A 22,653-nucleotide genomic window follows, 5' to 3' on the forward strand; every position below is an offset into this window, starting at 1 on the left:
TGCATGAAAAATAGTTTTATTTTACATTTTTATGCATATTTTAGTTTTTGTTATAGTCATAGTAGTTTAGTTTTAGTTTTCAATTAAAAAAAAATAATAAAATAATAAAAAATAGAGAAAATAGTTTTATATTGTTAATAAAATCATTTTTAAATGTTTGTTTTTTTTAGAATAGTTAGAATAGTTAGAATAGTTTTTGAGTTTTTTTATAAATAAGTTTTGTTTTTTTTTTAAACTTTATAATAAAATGGTTTACATAGTTTTTGATTTTTGAAAACTGAAAAAAATAAATAAACAAACACAAACCGGTTTAACCGGTTTGCATTTCAAAATAAAAACTGTTACAAACCAGTGAACCGGTTTGAATTGTTTTAAAAACTCAAAAACGAAAATATTTCAGTCGTCTCCCCCTTCCTGAGCCACAACCCTCTCTTCTTCTCCTTCCTCTCCACTTCTCCTGATCATTTCTTCCCCTTCTCCCTCTTTCTCTCTTCTTCCCTGTTTTCCGGTGGAGAGATTTTCAGCAACGACGGCGGCGTACGGGAGGAGGCCGGCCACTTCTTTTCTAACCCCTCTCAAGGCACGGTGAGTTCTTCCTCTTCTTCTTCCGATTTTCTTCTTTTTCTTCTTCTTCTGCTGGTTCCTTAATGAATTCAGGTTGTATTGCTTTGTAAGAAAAACTAAAAAAAGTTGAAATCAAAACAGAAAGAAAGAAAAAAAAATTTAAACTCGATCATTTCTGTTTCCAAATTGTTTTTTCCGATTTTTGATTTTTGTAATTGATGCTGTAGTTAGATGAATTTTGATTCGAAATTCCAATTTATATTCTGAAATCCATAGTGTCTTTGATTTAAAAACCTGTCACCAGATTACAATACTGTGCTTTAAAAATTTTGATCGATCATCTGGATCGATTTTTGTTTTTTTTTGTTCGGCGATAATTTTTCCGGTGATCACTTTTCAAATCTTCTGGAAAGAAAGTTGCCTGTAATCGGAACTATGGATTTGCTGTAGATGCTGCTGGAATCCCCTGCGTTAACCAGAGAGAGACTGATTTTTGAATAAGTTTTACTGTTTTTCCGGTGACTGAATTGTGATTCAGTTTTCTGATTTTCCGGTGGCTAATTAATTTTTACTCATTGATCGATTGTTGAAATTCAATTAAGAGTTGTGTTTTAATGATCTCCAATAGCTGTAACATTTGATTTCCAACTGATTCCACCTGTGTAAGCAAGAAACTCGAGAATTTTAGCCGTGATTCATAAAGGAATCTGATGAACTTCAAGGATATTTTTATCATTTTCCGGTGATTACTGTTCATTACATTTTCTGGTGAACAGTACTTCTGTTGGAAATATCAGTGAATGTTTTTTTTATCGGATGTCTGAATCCGATATGAGTGTGGAAATTACTGATTTTTGAATAAATGAGGAGCTGGATCATTTAGAAATCTGATTTGTGATTAGTTGACCCGGATATTATTTGATCCACATATATTGGTTAAGTTTTTCGGTGATGCTACTGATTGCTGTCATTGTTCAATGATCCTTATTGCAGCTGGAATTTTTGGTGACCATTGATCACATGATCTCAGAATTTTAGGGTGGATGCATGGATTGCTTTTATGTTTACATTTTTGAATCGGTTTAAGTACTATCGAATTTGAGTGCACTATCCGAATTCTGATAATTAGGTGTTAGTTTTTGTTTTTCTTTTGTGTACTGCTCGTGTTTCGTTTGAATTGTGCAGGATTGCAAGGGATTGGAGCTGAAGCAATTACGTGACACGACGAAGTACGAAGAATAAATCTTCTTTTTACTTTTTAGTTTAGAATTAGGAATTTAATTGGGTTTGTAAATATTGCACTTTACGCCCTCTGCGAAGGGTATTCATTTGTTGTAATAGTTAGTTGTTTTTACCTTTCTTGAATATTTTACATTTCAAATAATTCGACAATAAAGATTAGTTTAGATTTGTGTACTTGAATACGAAATATTCCCGTTCCCTGAGTTCGACCCGGTCTCATCCATTAGTGAGAACCGGGTTTTATTATTTGATGTCTGGTTTTCACATGTTTTACATTTAAAAATCTTTTCAAAATTACAACGATTTAAAAGAAGACACCAATCTGTCAAGAGCCTTGATCGGCAACTACCAAATGCATGCCCAAGTGGTTGAAATATCAACAGCTTGTCAGCTACAGTTACTTGTTCTCCATCATTGTTACGAGGCGAACATGTGTAACGTGTTGAAATTTGAGGTTCAAAGTACATAAATGAGAAATTTGAAATCTCTTCTAAAGTGTATGCCTCACAAATAGAGTTGTCTACTCTTGCTTTATTACAAACCTTTTTTTTTGAGGTCAAACATGCATCTGTCAAAAATATTCATTTCAGATTTGAAATATCTGTCATTGAAGAGACAAATATAAGAAAACATATACCTTTCAAATGGGTACATCCATAGATATTGCACAGGAACACCAACCCTTAGTTCATATGGCAAATGTATGATCAAATGTTCCATAACATCGAAAAATGCTGGCGGAAAAATCTTTTCTAGCAGACAAACAATGGTGATGACAGAGTCCTCAAGATTCTTTACATCAGATACTACGACTTTCGATGTGTACAATGTTCTAAAAAATCCACTCAACTCAGACAATACCCCTCATATAGGTTTGTTTAACATACCATGGATTGCTAGGGGTATCAATCGTTGCATAAAAATATGACAATCATGGCTCTTCAACCCATATAACTGTCCATCGTCAATCTTCACAACCCGAACAATGTTAGATACATATCCATCTAAAAATCTCAATTGTCTCAACCATTGACATACATGCTTTATTTGATCAGGTCCAAGCACGTACTTTGCCTTTGGTTTCAGTACTTTGCCATTATACTCTTTGAGTTTCAATTCTGGTCTTTTACATATTACTTTTAAATCCATACGGGCCTTCGGATTATCCTTCATTTTTTCTTTAACATTCATTATTGTATTTAACACATTATCAAACACATTTTTCTCCACATGCATCACATCCAAATTATGTTGTATCAATAGGGTCGACCAATATGGTAGTTCCCAAAAAATAGATTTCTTTGTCCAATTGTGATCCTTCCCAAATCCATGGAAGGGTGTAGAACTGCAGGCATCTGTTAATACATCTGGAAAGTATCACAATCTTCTTAGAATCTCTATGTCAGACAATCTTGTGGATGAACCTTCCATTTCAGTTGTGCCTGCTCTAAACATATTTCTTTATCGTTAGAACGAATGGTCGCTGAGTAGAAATTGATGATGGCACTCAAACCAGCAATGCTTCCTTCCATGCGTCAATCTAAAAGCTTTGGTATCCTCCATGCAGTACGGACATGCCAACCTCCCAAGTGTGCTCCAACCAAATAACATACCATATACAAGAAAGTCACTGATTGTCCATAGAACAACGACCTTCATATTGAAATTTTGCTTTTTGTGGGCATCATACGTGGTAACACCGTCATCCCACAGTACTTTTAGTTCATCAATCAATGGCCTTAAATATACATCAAGATTTTGGCCAGGTGAGGTCAGACCAGGGATCAACATAGACAAGAAAAGATTTGGACGCTTCATACACAAGCTTGGTGGAAGGTTGTATGGAGTTATAAATACTGACCAGCATGAGTATGGAGTTGATCTACCCCCAAATGGATTAAATCCATCTATACATAGACTGAGTCTAACATTTCTCACTTCCATTGCGAAGTTCTGATGAGTACGATCAAAGTGCTTTCAAGCTTCAGCGTCAACAGGATGCGTGATCTTGTCTTTATCGTGTCGAACTTTATTTGCATGCCATCTCATGTGTTTAGCTATCCTTGAAGACATATACAATCGTTGCAATCTAGGAGTGATAGGAAAATAACAGAGCGACTTGTATGAAACTTCCTTTAATCTCATGCTACAATTGCTTCTTGTCTTTGGCTTGAACCAAGGATGCCCACATGACGAACATAATATGTTGTTTTCCTGATCCTTAAAATACAATATGCAGTGATTTGGACAAGCATTAATCTTTTTATACCCGGTACCTAGAGCGTTGACCATAACTTTCGCACGATAGAAATTTTGTGGCAATTTCTCATCTTTGGGAAACATACACTTCACAATCATGCACAAACGGTCAAAACATGATTGACTCAAATTATGCTCGGACTTCAAATTCATTAGTTGAAGAACTGCAGACAAGATAGTGTGACTCTTGCAATCGTTTCAAAGTGGCTCATCAACATCTCTAAGTAAATCATAAAATCTACTAGCTACATCGTTTGGTGATTCTTCATCTACTGCAGTTCTTACATCACTAGGACTCGTAGCAGAACCCAGTTCTGTTCCTGCGACATCAAATATCAAATTCATATATGGATTATCGTGCACCACATTCGCCCGTGCATCAAAATTGTTTCTAAATTCTTCTCTATGAAACGTCCAATTCTGATAATCACTCACAAAACCCTTCATGTATAGGTGATGTCTAACGCCATGAGGTTTTATAAATCGATTATTCTTACAAATCTTGCAGGGACACCTAATCCAACCTATGGGATCCATTGTACTGACATTTGCCATTTTAAATTCAATAAAACTTTCAACACCATCTATATATTCATGCAATAACTCATTGTCCACTATCCTACGGTACATCCATTTACGGTTTGCAGTCATTTTGTCGTATGATGTTACGAATAGTATCCTAACCAGTTAAAATAGAATCATCAGAATGCTATGATGAAGAAAATATCAAATTTATCATGCAATATATGATGTCATACAATCACAAGAATTATGATGCATGCATTGATAACTTAATATTTTCATGTGTAAACTATTCATGACACGATACATTCATTTGAAGCATTCTTTCATTATACAATTTCACATGGAAGCCATAATCAAATTGAAAGTAACTACATGCAAGCATGGATACAATCACATCAAACATTGCAATACATCAAAATCATTCATATCAAACAAATGTCAAACATGTACTTGCAACAAACACACTTCAATATCCCGCTAACTACTATCATGCCTAGCATGAAATCCGTACTCCAAAAATAAGAACACTTCTATTCTCACACATTAAAATCATGCTCAGCATGATCTCCGAGCTCCAACAAAGCAGTCCTAGATATCAACAACTAAGTGAGTGTGTGAACAATAAAGTGTTACATCCAATAAATTAAATAACATGTGATGCGCTTGCATCACTTACTCACCACGAGTATTTACCTGATTTGCATTATTTTTGTCACTTACTTACCACAGATGGCGGGGCACAAGTGAGTTCCATTGAGAAATATGCAAAAAACACTGTGTTAAAATGAAGTCACCACCTGTCGAAAAAAAAAAGCGGCAAATGAAAAAATCTAACATAGGCATTTTATCTAAAAAATGCGGCCCTTCCAGAAGCCGGTCTTTGGTGCACGTATTAGCTCTAGCTTTACTAAAGTTATTCGAGTAGCAGGAACCATCAAACAAACTATAACTGATTTAATGAGTCATTCGCAGTTTCACAGAATGCAGGGGAGCGACCTTCTGCCGGAAACGCAAGCCATTTTCAGTCTTTATTTCGACTTTTCAAAAACTTTGATGTGAGGCCCACTTAGTTGACACCATATCTGGAGGAGTTCTGACTTAGTCAGGACTCTGTGTCGTTTCAAAATTTTTGATTTCAAGTCTACTTTTGAATCTTTTTTGAAAAACCCCTCAGTTTCAAGCTTTAAAATTGTTTTTGAAAATCAAATGGGTCCCACTCGGGGTGGCGCCACATTTGCAGAAGTTAGGGTTAGACTAGGGTTAGTCAGTGTCCTAGTTAGATTAGAAGTTTAGAAGAGTCAAATTTAATTTTTAAAATCCATTTTAACTTTGGTTTTTAACTATTGTTTTTCCAAGTTTTAAATTTGAGTTTTAAAAACCTAATGTGGGCCCACACTTGGTGGCGCCACACTTGAGGTCTTTTAGGTCAATTAGAGGTCTAGGTTATGTGTTAATTAGGTTAAGGGTAGTATGGTAATCATCTAGGAAAATCGCCCCCCCCCCCCCCCCCCACACACACACACATTTGACCTATCTTTAAGAGTTTTAAAACTATGAGAATTCCTCTTAATTAGGTTTAAAATTTTCTATTTAAAGAAGCAAGAGGGGGGGGGGGGTCGACCCCTATTTCTCGCTCACCTCTTTCTTGGAGCTTCTCTCTCCTCTCTACAACCCTCTCCTTCCTCCATTGCAGCTGCAACTTCAAGGTGAGTTACTTAGTAATTATTTCATTATTTTTATTAGTTTTTTTTTGTTTTACATTGAATTTCACCATAGGCGTTTTTCATGATTTTTAACCATGGGTTTCATCTAAGAACACCAAAATCGACCCAAGAAGGTGACCTAACTCAGTTTGATGGGTTTTTCTAGAATTCTAATCCATTATAATCATTTATATTGCTATTTTTTATGTTCTTAACCGATGAAATATGCGTTTTACCCAGTGTTGTGAGAGACGTATGCCTCAGTACCTGAAGCGTACGCCTCAGAGGCGAGGCACACACTCAAGGTACTGAGGCGTGCTAACCCCAAGTGCTGGTGGATCCACCTCCAGAACCCCCTCCTTCATCCCCAAGTCTTCCTCCTCCGCCCGATTCGTCGGCTATGCTAACCCCAAGTGCTGGTGGATCCACCGCCACGTGCCAGTCAACTGCTCCTCCGCCGCTCCCTGCCTCCCCTCCCACTGCTTCACTTCCATACCAGTTGTGAGAGGCGTACGCCTCAGAGGCGAAGTGCAGGCTCAACGCCTCGCTTCGCCTCATCGCATTTAACAACCTTGGTTTTACCTGTTAAATAGGCTAAATCTATATTTTAAAAGGTAAAATCAATTTCAACCATGGATTCTCTGTATTTTTTTTATTCTCTTGTCATATTAATGTTTATTTCATATATTCCAGCATTTAAATAAATTTTGTTATGTTGTTTATGCATTTTCTTATTATTTTCCATGTTTAAACCATAGTTTTTAGTGTTTTATTAGATTTTCATGTGTTTCGATTCTAGGTCTGTAGATATTATGCTATTTTGCATTTAAATCTCTGTTAGAAAATTCGGATTTTTTTATATTTAGTCTGGATGTGTCAGTAAGTCTCTATAAAAAATCAAAGGTTTTTGAAGTCAAGAACCTTGTTAAAAAAATACAAAGTCATACCGTGATTTCTGTTCTTCAAAATCGCTATTGAAATTCAAGTATAACTTGCAGATGCAATATTTCCATCATCCAAGATTCGATTCAAGATCCGTAAATTGCAGTAGCTTTATCTTAATTCCTAGTATTTTTTGTAATTTTATTATATTTTCCTATCACTGTCTGCTATTTTTCCTCTGTCATCAAGTATGATCAACTTCTCAGAACCCGTTATGTTTTATTTAAACCCTAAGCTGATTTGTGTTGATTGTATCTCCCTAACTGGTGGTTTTATAAATGATTTGTAAAAAAGTAAACTCTTTATATATCTGTATGCTATTCACTGCTAAAATTTCAGAATTGTTTGATGACATTTGCTAATTTTCCCTATATTTGCAACTGGAAGTATCTGTTTTGATGTATTCTATATTCGTCAAATTCAAGTACGGATTGCCGGAATGATATCTCCCTAACCGAAAATGATTTTTTCAATCTGTAAAAGGAAGAATCTTTGTTTTTATATCTATTATATCTCTGTAATTTTTTATGAATTTCTATGGTGATTTAGACTTTGATTCGGGTCTGACACTGAAATAAGTATGTGCCCACGGGTAAAAATAGCATATTTTAGGGTTTTATGCAATTTTTGTATTAAAGTTATGTCAAAATTTGATCTTTCTATTTTTAATTTAATTTTAAGGTTATAAGAAGTGCAGATGTTGATTTTTATTGATTTTGGATCTCGTTTGATGCTTGAATGAATTAAATTGTAAAACAAGGTGCCCACAGGATCTCGAAACACTAACAAAATCACAGTTTTTGTGATATTTTTAATTTTTTATATAAAAGTTCATGTTTTTAGGGTTTGTTTATGTTTAAAATCGTGATAGAACACTTCATATTTGATTTGGATTTGTTTTGAGTCTTTTTAAACCCCAAATCCCAAATTTTACCAAAATATTTTTTGAAAAACCCTGATTTCAAGGCCATAGTCTTGTTTTCAGGGGTATTTTTATCATTTTCCCCTAAATTTTGAATTTCAAAGTTGTTTATCTTCATTATTTCTTTAATTTTATTTCATATTTTATTATGTTTATATCAGTGAAATCATGGAAAAGGCTTATATCTAGATAAATCCAATAATTTCCAGATATTACTGGACAAATCTAAAAAAATCCAACATATTTTCACTAACAAGCTTTCTAGTTTTGCAGGGACATTTAAGGATGTATTTTTTTAAATTTCTTTTATTTAAATTCAACTAGTGATGTAAATTAAATTGAATTTGGAATAAGAATTTCAATTTCTGCTTAGATTAGGATTTTGCATTGCATATAGTTTATTCTTCTAATACATATATATGTGTGATGGATGATGATTCATGCATCTTTAAACTCACCATGGTCCACACGAATGGCATGTGCACTAGCTTCTAAGGAGTTGATAAACTCGATCGAGTTCGTATTTATGGCCATAGTCAGAATACGAACAAAATCCAGATTTACCATCTTCTTTTAAGCCACAATTAGCCTACACTCTTAGGCTATTTTCAAAAACCATTGCATATTTCACAGTTTTTTTTTATAAATGTTTTCTCCTTTTAGAATCAAATGAGATACATTTAATCCATATCTGTGGCCATAGTCAGGGATATGAGGCAAATTTATTTCATTGAAGTTCTATAAGGCACATAAAATCTCCTTTTTCAAGCAATTTTCTCAAAATTTCTTTAGAAAATCTCTTATCAAAATCACATTCATGCATCATCTAGGTTTAGATTGCATCATAAACATATTTCACAGAGCCACACGCCTATCTTTTGATGTATTTTCTAAATTCCATATCATAAAATCGATTTTCTCAAATTTGCCCTGATTATCCTCAAAATTGATTTTCTCAAAACCCCTTTGATTTTTTAAAGATCTTTCAGGTATTTCCCAATTCTAATTCACGATTCTTCAAGTTATATTTTCAATTTCCAAGTCCTAACATTTTCAATTTCAAAGTTCAAACTTTTCTTAGGATTATCTAAGTTTCCTTAGAAAGCAACTTCCACAAAACATTTGGATTTCTTCAGAAATCGATTTTTATTTTCTTCAGAAACATTCTCTCAACAAGGCTCACGATTTTCAAAGTGTTACCTTTTTCAAGAATTTTCCAAGTACTTCAAATCTCTAAAGCATGCATCATGTTTTTCAATCAAAATTTTCTCTAAGTCATAGCATATGCCTGATTCTTTGTGCATTTAGGAGATAAAACATCAATATTAGGTAAGTTGAGCAAAGCAAAGTACTAGATTGATTCTTGGTTCAATTACCCCTGGTAAAGGTGCTAGGAACGGTTGAACCTCGTACTGACAGACGAGTCCCATTCTTCAGAATTATCTTGCATTTTAAAATAGAGGCGAGTTATTTTCAAAAACTTTTTTCAAAGGTCAGTTTGACTTGCAAAAGTAAAATTTTGCAATGATAACAGGTTTGGCGATCGAGATGGGACCTGTCTTCGCCTGATCAATCTAATGCTCTACTTTGTTTAAATTATCAAAATCATGTTCTGCAAATGTTAGATTTTATTTCATAATATCATGTGAACCTAGGAGCCTAGATTCAAAGCCAGCTGACATGGATTTCATATAGACTTAGGCATGGTTTGGTAGGACTGATTGAAGAGGCATTATTCATGCTCACTTAGACTTAGAACAAATACAATCCTCCTCAATCTAGGATCTCATTGAAAACAATGTTTTCTTCTCTTAAAATTTTTCAAAATTCTACTTCTTTAGGTCTTAGAGCCCTCTATTTTCTTGCATGTGCTCATATTTCTAAAACACCACCACCTATCTTTACCCGATCTTCACGTTGCTGGGATTTCTTTAAGAACCATAGTTTGAGACAAAGCCCCACAACTGGGTCACTTATTTGGGTTGACGCCCCTCCTGCCACGTACCAAGGGCCATAGCCCAAAGTATATCGGCAGGCACTCAAGGATGTTGGAAAACACAAGCCTAGAACCAAAGAAATTGATTTTATGCTATGTACATCGATCCTCGGCTCGACTATATAGGCATAACATGATTGGACATAGATGATCTGAACCTTAGAGTTAGGATTAAGGTCCTACAGCTATTTCGAAACTTGTGTATCTAGGGTCAGCTTTTAGGGAATACTGTAATATCCAAAATTTGTAATTTGTAAATTCTGAAGATAATTCAAGTCTTAATTCCAATTCATTCTAGATACGAATTATAGTGTTAAAACACTGAATTTTTATGGTTAGTATTATTCAAATTGAAGATTTGGATCTATATTTAAAATCCTAACAAAATTCTGTAGAGGCTTGTCCAAAAACTGGAATCCAGGGACATTTTTGTCATTAATCAAATCATCAAGGATAGCTTAGTAATTTTCCAATCTAGTGGCATTTTTCGATAAAATACTCAACTGTATAAGGTCAAAACAGTAATCTTTCTATTAGAGACGATTTCAGGGAATTAATAAAATTGTCAGGGACAAAAACAATAATTTACCATTTTCAATGGCAGGCTATGTAATTTATTGAACTACAGAAGGACAATTAAGTAATTCTAAATCCCCTTATGGAAATTTTGAAAGATAGGATTGCGCCAAGGTTAAATTAGGTATAAAAAAATAGCAAATTGAATAAAATATGTTATTTTATATTATTTCAATCAAAAGACCATGGTTTTAGAAAACCACTAGCCCAAAACCATGGATAGACCATGGTTTCCCAAAACCATGGGAAAACAAGTGTCACTCATCAGTGAGGAGGTGACACTAACCCTCTCTCTCTCTTTGACACTTGTCAGAAAAAATGACAAGTGTCATTTATAATAAATATTTTATTCACTTTGGTGACAAATTTCACCAAAGTGGGTCCCACAAAGGGGGGACACCCCCTCTCTCTCCTATAAATACCCCCTCACCCCTCTCTCTCTACCCAAGTCCTGAGGTCCCCTCTCTCCCTAAGCTCTCTCTCTCCTACTTTCTCTCTCTACCTTTGAATTTCTCTCTCTAGATTTTAGTTCAAAAACTTTGTCTAATCTCAGATTTTTTCTAAAAAACCTCTTCTATCTCTTTCCCCCTTTCCTTAAGCGAAGTTTGTTCTTCTACAAGAAGCTCCGTCGGATCAAAAACAACCTCGGAAGCGCTAATCACTAAAGGCTGCTAAATTTAGCAGAAAAGTCAATTTTGGATAGCGGAAGCACTGCTCGAATCAACTAAGCAAAGTTAGTGTTCAGAAACTATCTTATGAATTCAAATCCTCCTTCTAAACCCCAATTCTACTTCTTGTGGATTTAAATTTTGGCAATTTTGCCAAAATTTAATCCAAACCCAGCCTCTACGCAAAAGAAACTCTATTCAAATTTTTCTAAAACATTTTTAAATCATCAGAACTACTATAGCAGTAATTCTGGCAAAAATTTTCTAAAAGATTTTGAAAAATAGAGTTTTTATAACAAAAGTTCTGGCAAAATTATTTAAATGATTTATGAAAAGTAGAATTAGTGTAGCAGTAATTCAGACCAATTTTTCTAAATGATTTTTGAAAATTTCAATTATTTTAAATCAAAATTATGACAAAAGTTTTTTAGATATTTCAGAAATCTTGAGTTTATTTGATAGGAATTATATCAAAATTTTTACAACTATTTTAGAAATTTTCAATTTGTATAAAGGAAATTCTATCAAAATTTTCAAAAATCCTTTTTAATATTTGAGTCTAATTTTTGAAAAAAACTTTATTAAAATATTTGTGACGCAAAGTCATGTTTGTATTTTTACAACTCGAATTCAAGTTCAAACCCTTTTTCGAACATTTGAGTTATTACAGAGGAAACTCCGTGGAATTTTTTATGAAAGTTTTATAATCAATTATAAATAAATTTTTAGATTTTTAATAATCCCCTTAAAAAGATATTTCTTTAAATTTATAGAGCAAATACTGCCTGAAATTTGATATAAAAATATTAACTCATATAATGAATTTTATTAGATTAAATCAAAGCACGAGCGCTTTATCCTATTCCCCTTAGTCCTATAAAAAATCAAAGTAAGTTATTCTATCAAAATCTTATAATTTTATATTAGACATGCTTTTGATTCATGTTTTTGATTCGTGTATGATTATTTAAATTTGATTCATGATCAAATGCGTATTTCAATATCTGCATAAATTAAGTACATGTTTTGGTTTCAAATCTTAAGATTTTAAATCAAATACTATGGTTAAGATATTGATGAAAAGAAGAATTTTGTATAGCATGTTGATTTTTGAAAGATTTTATTGTTGCATGAGTCATGTCTACACAAACTTAATTTCCGCCTTCATAGGCGAATGCTCGTTTTATAGAGCAAAATTCTGGATGGGCTGGGTACATATGACCCGTGTATATTTAAAAAAAATGATTTGGCTATTGAAGCTAGTTTTGAAAGTATTAAAAGTCCTATAAAAGAATCCTTCATGCTCATCTAGGTTTAGCCTACCCTAGAAGGGGTAGTGGTACAATCAGTTGTGACAATGTGAAGATGATGATTTTTGGGAGCAATAGATTCCCTGGGCCTCATGTCACTCGGGGGGAGGAGGCCGAGTCCAACGAGTCTCAAGGCTGTCGCATGCCAGTGGATGCATCCAACTCTCCTTGTTTGCTCACCATTATCGAGAATCTTTCCGGTCGATGACCGCTCGCTTGGGAGCCCGTTTCACTCAGGTATCCGGGTAATCCACAATAGAATAATACACCCTCAAAATACTTAGTTTGAGATCAGAGTGCCCTCCACCGTACCAGGAGGACGTTAATATCGAAACAATGACCTTTTCTTTCGCAGAATTTGATATAAAAATATGCCTTGTTGATATAACACATAATCATGTTTTAAATTTATTTTATTTTTCATGTTTTTTAATTGCATAATTATTCTTAAATGTATGCATTTTTATTTGTAAATTATTAAAATCATGCTTAATATTTGAATTGTATAATTTTGATTAATAACTTACCTGGCTATCATAAGTCTGACCCCATTTCATGGGGATTTCAGGTTCAGATATGGAGTAGGCAATGTTATAGTGGATGTTGGACAAGTGTGACATCGAAGAATCCAGATTTCCAAGATCCTGAGATCAATTTAGGATTTATTTTAAATTTAATCCTAAATGTTTTAATTTTTGAGCCTTGTGAAAAGACTATGTATATAGTGTTGATATAAATTATTGTAGCTTTTGTTGTGAATTATGAAATGTGACGTGCTCGAGGTTTAAAAACCAGAAGTCAAAACCATTTTCGCTGTTTAAAAAAAATATTTATTATGCATTTTTAAAGGTTTCAAAACCCTGGGGCATTACAGTTGGTATCAGAGCGAAGTTTTGAGAAATCTGGTTCGAGGTTCACCTTGTCCATACATTGCACTGTAAGTATTTTCTTTAGATTTTTATTTTATTATTATTGTTAAATCATTGTTTTCCTTATAGATGACTCCTCAAGATTTGGTCAATATCATTGAAGAACTTGTCAAGGATGTTCAAAAGCTAGAAGAATCGCATACAATACAAAAAAGGGTTGTGGATAATTTAGAAAATCAAGTTCGAAGTCTCACAAAAGAAAAAAAAATTAGAAAAATGTCATAGGTGTTTACAAACCCATTTATCACAACCTTGCCCACTGGAGTTGGAAGAATGTTTATTTTGTGGAGAAGGTGGGCATATAGAAAAAGAATGTCAAGTTAAGATAGGTTGTATTAAGAGACAGCGAGCTGTTGAGAACTTGCCAGATCAACAGTCCCGTGTGGTTATTCTTGCTCCTTCTCTTCCAATGGAACCTATTATCATTTCATCTGACTCACCCATAATACCTTCTACTGCACCCACCTTAACTCCCTTGGACTTTGTATTTTAAGTCCAACCCCCTGAACCTATATATACCCTAAGGGAACCTACAAACGACCTTAGCTTATATTTAGGAAATCCAGATAAACAAGTTTATGCTATAGATCCAAACGTTGTAGGGCCTTCTCATCCACCAGGGCGGATTAGGAACAAGAGGAATTATATGGGTAAATTGCTCAAGCTTCCATAGGGTATCTTTTATTAACTTTTTGTTAAATATGTAAATTCTTGTAAATATGAGTTTTGATGTATATATATGTTCATATGAATAAATGTTCTTTTCATCTTAATTTGAGTTTAATTATTATTTAATTTTGAATCAAAGGATGCCTAAACAAGTATAGAAAAAAAATCAAAAGAGATGAATGACCAACAAGAATTCATTATGAAAACATTAAATAATTTAGCAGCTACTATAAGAGACCAGAATCATAGTAGGCAAGACTTAGCTACATCTTCAAAAGTCTGTTAAAGCCAGAACGAAGTCTCTTATGAGAAGTTTCTTAAATTAGATCCACCTACATTCTCAGAAAAGACAGATCAAGAAGCAACAAAGGTTTGGATCCGAGAAATAGAAAAGATATTTCGTGTTCTGACAGTACCTAAAGATTGTAAAGTAAATTATGCAGCATACAGATTAAAGGAAGATGCAGAAAGGTGGTGGGCATCCACCTTAGAAATTAAATTTAGCAATGGATCTGTTACTTGGGAACAATTTATTGAAGTTTTCTATGCTGCATATTTTCCCAAGCATGAAAGAAGTCGCAAGTTGAGGGAATTCCTTGAATTACAACAAAAGGATTCTTTATCTGAATACATTACTAAATTCAAAAATTTAGAGAAGTATTGCCCAAATGTCTATAATACGGAAGACGAGAGGGCAATGAAATTTACTAGAGGATTGAAGCGAGTTCTACGAACCAAAATTCTCACTAGTAGGCCAGAAACCTTAGACAAGGTGGTGGAAATAGCTACATTGCTACAAGAAGATTGGGAAGAAATACATAAGAATCAATCTGGCAGAACAATTTCTCAATTCAGAGGCCAAAGGAGTTGGCCTAAAAGGAATTTTGAAGGAAGAAGGTTCATCCCTCCAACAAAGAGGCCGCGACAACAGTTTCAAGCTAAGCAACCACAACTACCAGCTAGATCATGTCAGAGTTGCTATCGATCCCATCTAGGACAACCCTGCCCCCGAACAACTGGTGGTTGTTTATATTGTGGTAAGTCAGGCCATTTTATTAAAGACTGCTATAAAAAGGAAATGGGCGAACATGCTCGAGGCCTTATTAGACCTCACCCTCAATAACAACCCCAATATCTGTACCAGCAACAACAGTAGCAACAACAACAACCACATCAACAACCGTAGAATAAAAGGGTACCAGGTCACGTTTATGCCACCAATGTTGATAAACTATCTAAGGGTGACCTGATTCAAGGTACTTTATCCATAGCTGGACATGCTGCTTTTACTCTATTTGATTGCAGTTCAACTCATTCTTTTATTTCCAAGAAGTTTACTACTTTACTTAATATGCCTATCAAGTCATTGAACTGTGCTCTGGAAGTGGTCAACCTAGTACGATGTAAATATTTTTGTGGGTTATACCTGCCAAATTTAGAAGTAAATATTGAAGGACAGAATTTGCATGCCAACCCAATTCTATTAGATATGTCGGATTTTGATATCATACTGGGTATGGATTGGCTTCATCAATATCATGCAAGAATACTCTGTCAGGAAGGAAAAGTTACATTTTCTCAACCCGAAATTCCTAAAGTAGAATTTAAGCTATCCAATTCTACTCTTAAAAATCGAGTTATTTCTTCATTAAAGGCCCAAAAATATTTGAGAAATGGATGTACGACCTTTTTAGTCAGCATTATTGTTGCCAAGCTAGCAAAATTTTTTCTTGAAAGTCTGGATGTTGTCCGTGAATTTCCAGATGTTTTTCCTGATGAATTACCATGACCTCCTCCACATAGAGATATAGAGTTTGGTATTGAATTAATACCAGGAACTACACCAATCTCTAAAGCTCCATATAGGATGGCTCCAGCGGAACTCACAGAATTAAAAAAACAATTATTGGAATTAATGGAGCTGGGATTTATTAGACCAAGTATGTCTCCCTGAGGAGCGCTTGTATTATTTGTAAAGAAGAAAGATGAGTCATTAAGATTATGTATAGATTACAAACTGCTTAATCAAGTTACCATAAAGAATAAATATCCGTTGCCACGAATTGAAGATTTATTTAATCAATTACAGAAGGCTAAGGTATTCTCAAAGATTGATCTTAGGCCTGGATATCATCATCTCAGAATCAAGGAAGAAGACATTTCTAAGACGGCTTTCCGGATAAGGTATGAACACTATGAATTTATTGTCATGCCTTTTGGACTCACAAATGCAACAACAACCTTTATGGATCTTATGAACCGTGTGTTCAGACCATTTGTAGATACATTTGTGATTATTTTTATTGATGATATTCTAATTTATTCCAAAATAAGGAACAACACCAGAAACATTTAAGGATTATTCTGGATACTTTGAGGAAGAATCAATTATATGCCAAATTTTCTAAGTGCGAAATTTGTCTGGAAAAAGTTATGTTTTTGGGTCATGTGATTTCAAAAGATGGAATCTCGGTGGATCCTGCTAAAGTGGAAGCAGTATTAGAATGGAAACAACCTAAAAATATTAGAGATATTCGAAGTTTTCTTGGACTTGCAGGATACTACCGAAAATTCATTCAAGATTTCTCTCGTATAGCATCACATATGACCAGACTTCTGAAAAAGGGTGTTAAATTCAATTGGGACGCTAAATGTGAAGAAAGTTTCTAAATTTTGAAAGAAAAGCTCAATACATCTCCAGTACTTACTTTACCCTCCGAACATGGCGGATTTGAGATTTATGCAGATGCTCCGGTACCGGTTTGGGTTGTGTATTGATGCAACACGGAAAAGTTATTGCTTATGCATCAAGACAATTGAAAAATCATGAGAAGAATTATCCAACCCATGACTTAGAACTTGCGGCAGTTGTTTTTATACTAAAGATCTGGAGACATTATTTATATGGAGAACAATTTGAGGTATTTAGTGATCACAAGAGCCTCAAATATTTGTTCTCGCAAAAAGAATTGAATATGAGACAACGACGTTTGCTAGAATTTATTAAAGACTATGAGTTCACACTTTCTTATCATCCTGGAAAGGCAAATATTTTAGCTGATGCTCTTAGTCACAAAACTAGAGGCACATTGACAAGTCTCGTAGACAAAGAATGAAAACTCATTGAAGATTTCATTAATTAGAAACCCTTTGCAACTGAACCAGGAAGGATTTTATTATCAAACTTAATTGTTCGACCAGAAATTCTCGTCCGAATTGTTGCTGAACAAAGTAAAGATTCTCAACATGAAGAATTTTTAGTGAGAGCCCAACATGAAGATGACGTTTCTTTCCAACTTAAAGAAGATGGGAGCATTATTATGAAGGATCGAATATGGGTACTGAATAACCCTGAACTGAGAAATGAAATCCTTGAAGAAGCCCATAAAAGCAAATATACTATCCACCCAGGAAGTACAAAGATGTTCAAAGATTTGCAAAGAAAGTACTGGTGGATTGGTATGAAGAAGGATGTGGCAAATTATGTTTCAAAGTGTTTGATTTGCCAACAAGTAAAGGCAGAACATCAGAAACCAGGTGGAATGATGCAACAAATTGAAATTCCATAATGGAAATGGAAAAAAATTACTATGGATTTCATAGTGGGTTTACCGAAGACTTGAAAACAGCAAGATGCAATTTGGGTTATTGTTGACCGATTAACTAAATCGGCTCACTTTCTACCTATTCGTATAAGTCAATCATTGGAAAGTCTGGAAGATTTATATATTCAAGAAATTGTAAGACTACATGGAATACCAATTTCGATTATCTCTGATCGTGATCCCAGGTTTACTTCTCGATTCTAGAACCAACTTCAACAGGCCTTGGGAACAAAATTAAAGTTCAGTTCTGCTTTTCATCCCCAAATTGATGGACAATCAGAGCGTACTATTCAAATTCTAGAAGATATGTTACGCGCCTATATGCTAGAATGGAAAGGAGATTGGGATATTCATATTATGCTAGCTGAATTTGCTTATAATAATAGTTATCATGCCAGTATTGGAATGGCGCCATATGATGCTTTATATGGAAGACCTTGTTGATCATCACTCTATTGGAATGAAATTGGTGAACGAAAGTTAGAATTACCAATGATACTACAACATTATACTTAGCAAGTAAATATGATCCGAGACAGACTTCGTGTTGCCCAAAGCCGACAAAAGGGATATGCTGATCAAAGACAGATGGATCTCACTTTTGAAGTTGATGATATGGTCTTTGTTAAAGTATCTCCAACCAAAAGTGTGTTTAGATTCAGAAAGAAAGGAAAGTTAAGTCCTAGATTTGTAGGACCTTTTAAGATTCTGAAACGAATCGGTAAAACTGCATATAGAATCGAATTACCTCCTCAATATGCACAGATTCATAATGTATTTCATGTTTCAATGTTGCAAAAATACGTTTATGATCCATCTCATATTATCCAGCATCAAGATATAGCAATTTGAGAAGATATGACTGTCGAGGAAAAACCTATAAAAATTATGGATAGAAGGGATCAAATTTTGAGAACAAAGACTATTCCCCTGGTTAAGGTCAAATGGAAGCATCACAGAATTGAAGAATGTACTTGGGAACCTGAAAGCAGCATCAGAGAGAAGTATCCATAATTGTTTATTTAAATTGTACCATAAATTTTGAGGACAAAATTTTTTCTTTTAGGGGGGTAGAATGTAATACCCAAAATTTTTAATTTGTAAATTCTGAAGATAATTCAAGTCTTAATTCCAATTCATTCTAGATACAAATTATAGTGTTAAAACACTGATTTTTTATGGTTAGTATTATTTAAATTGAAGATTTGGATCGATATTTAAAATCCTAACAAAATTCTGTAAAGGCTTGTCCAAAAACCGTAATTCAAGGACATTTTTGTTATTAATCAAATCATCAAGGGTAGCTTAGTATTTTGCCAATCTAATGGCATTTTTTGGTAAAATACCCAACTATATAAGGTCAAAACAATAATCTTTCTGTTAGGGACAATTTCAGGGAATTAATAAAATTGTCAAGGACAAAAATGGTAATTTACCATTTTCAATGGTAGGATATGTAATTTATTGAACTACAAAAGGACAATTAAGTAATTCTAAATCCCTTTATGGCAATCCTGAAAGATGGGATTGAACCAAGGTTAAATTAGGTATAAAAAAATAGCAAATTGAATAAAATATGTTATTTTATATTATTTTAATCAAAAGACCATGGTTTTAGAAAACCACTAGCCAAAAACCATGGACAGATCATGGTTTCCCAAAACCATGGGAAAACAAGTGTCACTCATCAGTGAGGAGGTGACACTAACCCTCTCTCTCTCTTTGACACTTGTCAAAAAAAATGACGAGTGTCATTTATAATAAATATTTTATTCACTTTGGTGACAAATGTCACCAAAGTGGGTCCCACAGGGGGGGGCACCCCCTCTCTCTCCTATAAATACCCCCTCACCCCTCTCTCTCTACCCAAGTCCTGAGGTCCCCTCTCTCTCTAAGCTCTCTCTCTCCTACTTTCTCTCTCTAGCTTTGAATTTCTCTCTCTAGATTTTAGTTCAAAAACTTCGTCTAATCTCAGATTTTTTCTAAGAAACCTCTTCTAGCTCTTTCCGTCTTTCCTTAAGCGAAGTCCGTTCTTCTGCAAGAAGCTCCGTCGGATCAGAAACAACCTCAGAAGCGCTAATCACTAAAGGCTGCTAAATTTAGCAGAAAAGTCAATTTTGGATAGCGGAAGCACTGCTCGAATCAACTATGCAAGGTTAGTGTTAAGAAACTATCTTATGAATTCAAATCCTCCTTCTAAACCCCAATTCTACTTCTTGTGGATTTAAATTTTGGCAATTTTGCCAAAATTTAATCCAAACCCAGCCTCTACGCAAGGGAAACTCTGTTCAAATTTTTCTAAAACATTTTTAAATCATCAGAACTACTATAGCAGTAATTCTGGCAAAAATTTTCTAAAAGATTTTGAAAAATAGAGTTTTTATAACAAAAGTTTTGACAAAATTATTTTAAATGATTTCTGAAAAGTAGAATTAGTATAACAGTAATTCAGACCATTTTTTCTAAATGATTTTTGAAAATTTTAATTATTTTAAATCAAAATTATGACAAAAGTTTTTTAGATATTTCAGAAATCTCAAGTTTATTTAATAGGAATTATATCAAAATTTTTACAACTATTTTAGAAAATTTCAATTTGTATAAAGGAAATTTTATCAAAATTTTCAAAAATCCATTTTAATATTTAAGTCAAATTTTTGAAAAAACCTTTATAAAAATATTTGTGACGCAAAGTCATTTTTGAATTTTTACAACTTGAATTCAAGTTCCAACTCTTTTTCGAACATTTGAGTTATTATAGAGAAAACTCTGTGAAAATTTTTATAAATAAATTTTTAGATTTTTAATAATCCCCTTAAAAATACATTTCTTTAAATTTATAGGGAAAATACTACTTGAAATTCGATATAAAAATATTAACTCATATAATGAATTTTATCAGATTAAATCAAAGCACGAGCGCTTTATCCTATTCCCCTTAGTCCTATCAAAAATCAAGGTAAGTTATTGTATACAAATCTTATAATTTTATATTAGACATGCTTTTGATTCGTGCATGATTATTTGAATTTGATTCATGATCAAATGCATATTTTAATATCTGCATAAATTAAGTACATGTTTTGATTTCAAATCTTATGATTTGAAATCAAATACTATGGTTAAGACATTGATGATATTGATGAAAAGATGAATTTTATATAGCATGTTGATTTTTGAAAGATTTTATTGTTGTATGAGTCATGTCTACACAAACTTAATTTCCGCCTTCATAGGCGAATGCTTGTGTTATAGAGCAAAATTCTGGATAGGCTGGGTACATATGACCCGTGTATATTTGAAAAAAATGATTTGGCTATTGAAGCTAGTTTTGAAGTATTAAAAGTCCTATAAAAGAATCCTTCATGCCCATCTAGGTTTAGCCTACCCTGGAAGGGGTAGTGGTACAACCAGGAGTGACATTGTGAAGATGATTTTTGGGAGCAATAGATTCCCTGGGCCTCCTGTCACTCGGGTTTAGCAGGCCGAGACCAACGGGTCTCAAGGCTGCCGCATGCCCGTGGATGCACCCAACTCTCCTTGTTTGCTCACCATTTTCGAGAATCTTCCCATTCGATAACCGCTCGCTTGGGAGCCCATTTCACTCAGGTATTTGGGTAATCCACAAAAGAATAATACACCCCCAGAATACTTAGTTTGAGATCAGAGTGCCGTCCACCGTACTAAGAGGACGTTAATATCGAAACAATGACCTTTTCTTTCACAGAATTTGATATGAAAATATGCCTTGTTGATATAACACATAATCATGTTTTAAATTGTTTTTATTTGCCATGTTTTTTAATTGCATAATTATTCTTAAATGTATGCATTTTGATTTATAAATTATTAAAATCATGCTTAATATTTGAATTATATGAATTTGATTAATAACTTACCTGGCTATCATAAGTCAGACCCCGTTTCATGGGGATTTTAGGTTCAGATATGGAGTAGGCAATATTACAGTGGATGTTGGACAAGTGTGGCATCGAAGAATCCAGATTTCCAAGATCCTGAGATCAATTTAGGATTTATTTTAAATTTAATCCTAAATGTTTTAATTTTTGAACCTTGTGAAAAGACTATGTATATAGTGTTGATATAAATTATTGTAGCTTTTGTTGTGAATTGTGAAATGTGATGTGCTCGAGGTTTAAAAACTGGAAGTCAAAACCATTTTTGCTGTTTAAAAAAAATATTTATTATGCATTTTTAAAGGTTTCAAAACCCTGGGGCGTTACAAATGTTGTACGTGCATACTTGTTTGTGCAGGATGTGATTGAATATACCTTGGTTATTTCCCTTTGTTCTTTTTATTTTTCTCATATTTCCCATAATTTTTTCAAAAATACTAAATGATTTTCAAAATCTCCTATTTCCATCTGTTTTCATGCATATTTTCCTTATTTTCAAACCCTGAACAATTTTCATAAAGATCCTATATTTTCTTCAAAACTTCAGATGATTTCCATCCTTCCTTTCCTCTGGATCTCGAAGTTCCGACCTTGTTTTTATCCTGCCTGCAATTTCTTAAAAAATCATGTGGTTTCTCTCTCAAAGCCTTATCCTTACTTCTTCTGAATTTTTCAGCCTATCCTGATGGCATCTAGTCAGCTTGATTCAGTCTTTCTTGAAGGCCATATCTCCTATGAGGTGCGGCAAAGTCTCCCCGATTATCGAACTCTGAACCTTCATTTCTCCGGTGGTATTATTCTTGGCTCAAAAACTTCTCTCGTATGT

The sequence above is a fragment of the Nuphar pumila genome, chromosome 1, assembly GCF_984573655.1.
Source record: "Nuphar pumila chromosome 1, dmNupPumi1.hap1.1, whole genome shotgun sequence".
NCBI classification, from domain to species: domain Eukaryota; kingdom Viridiplantae; phylum Streptophyta; class Magnoliopsida; order Nymphaeales; family Nymphaeaceae; genus Nuphar; species Nuphar pumila.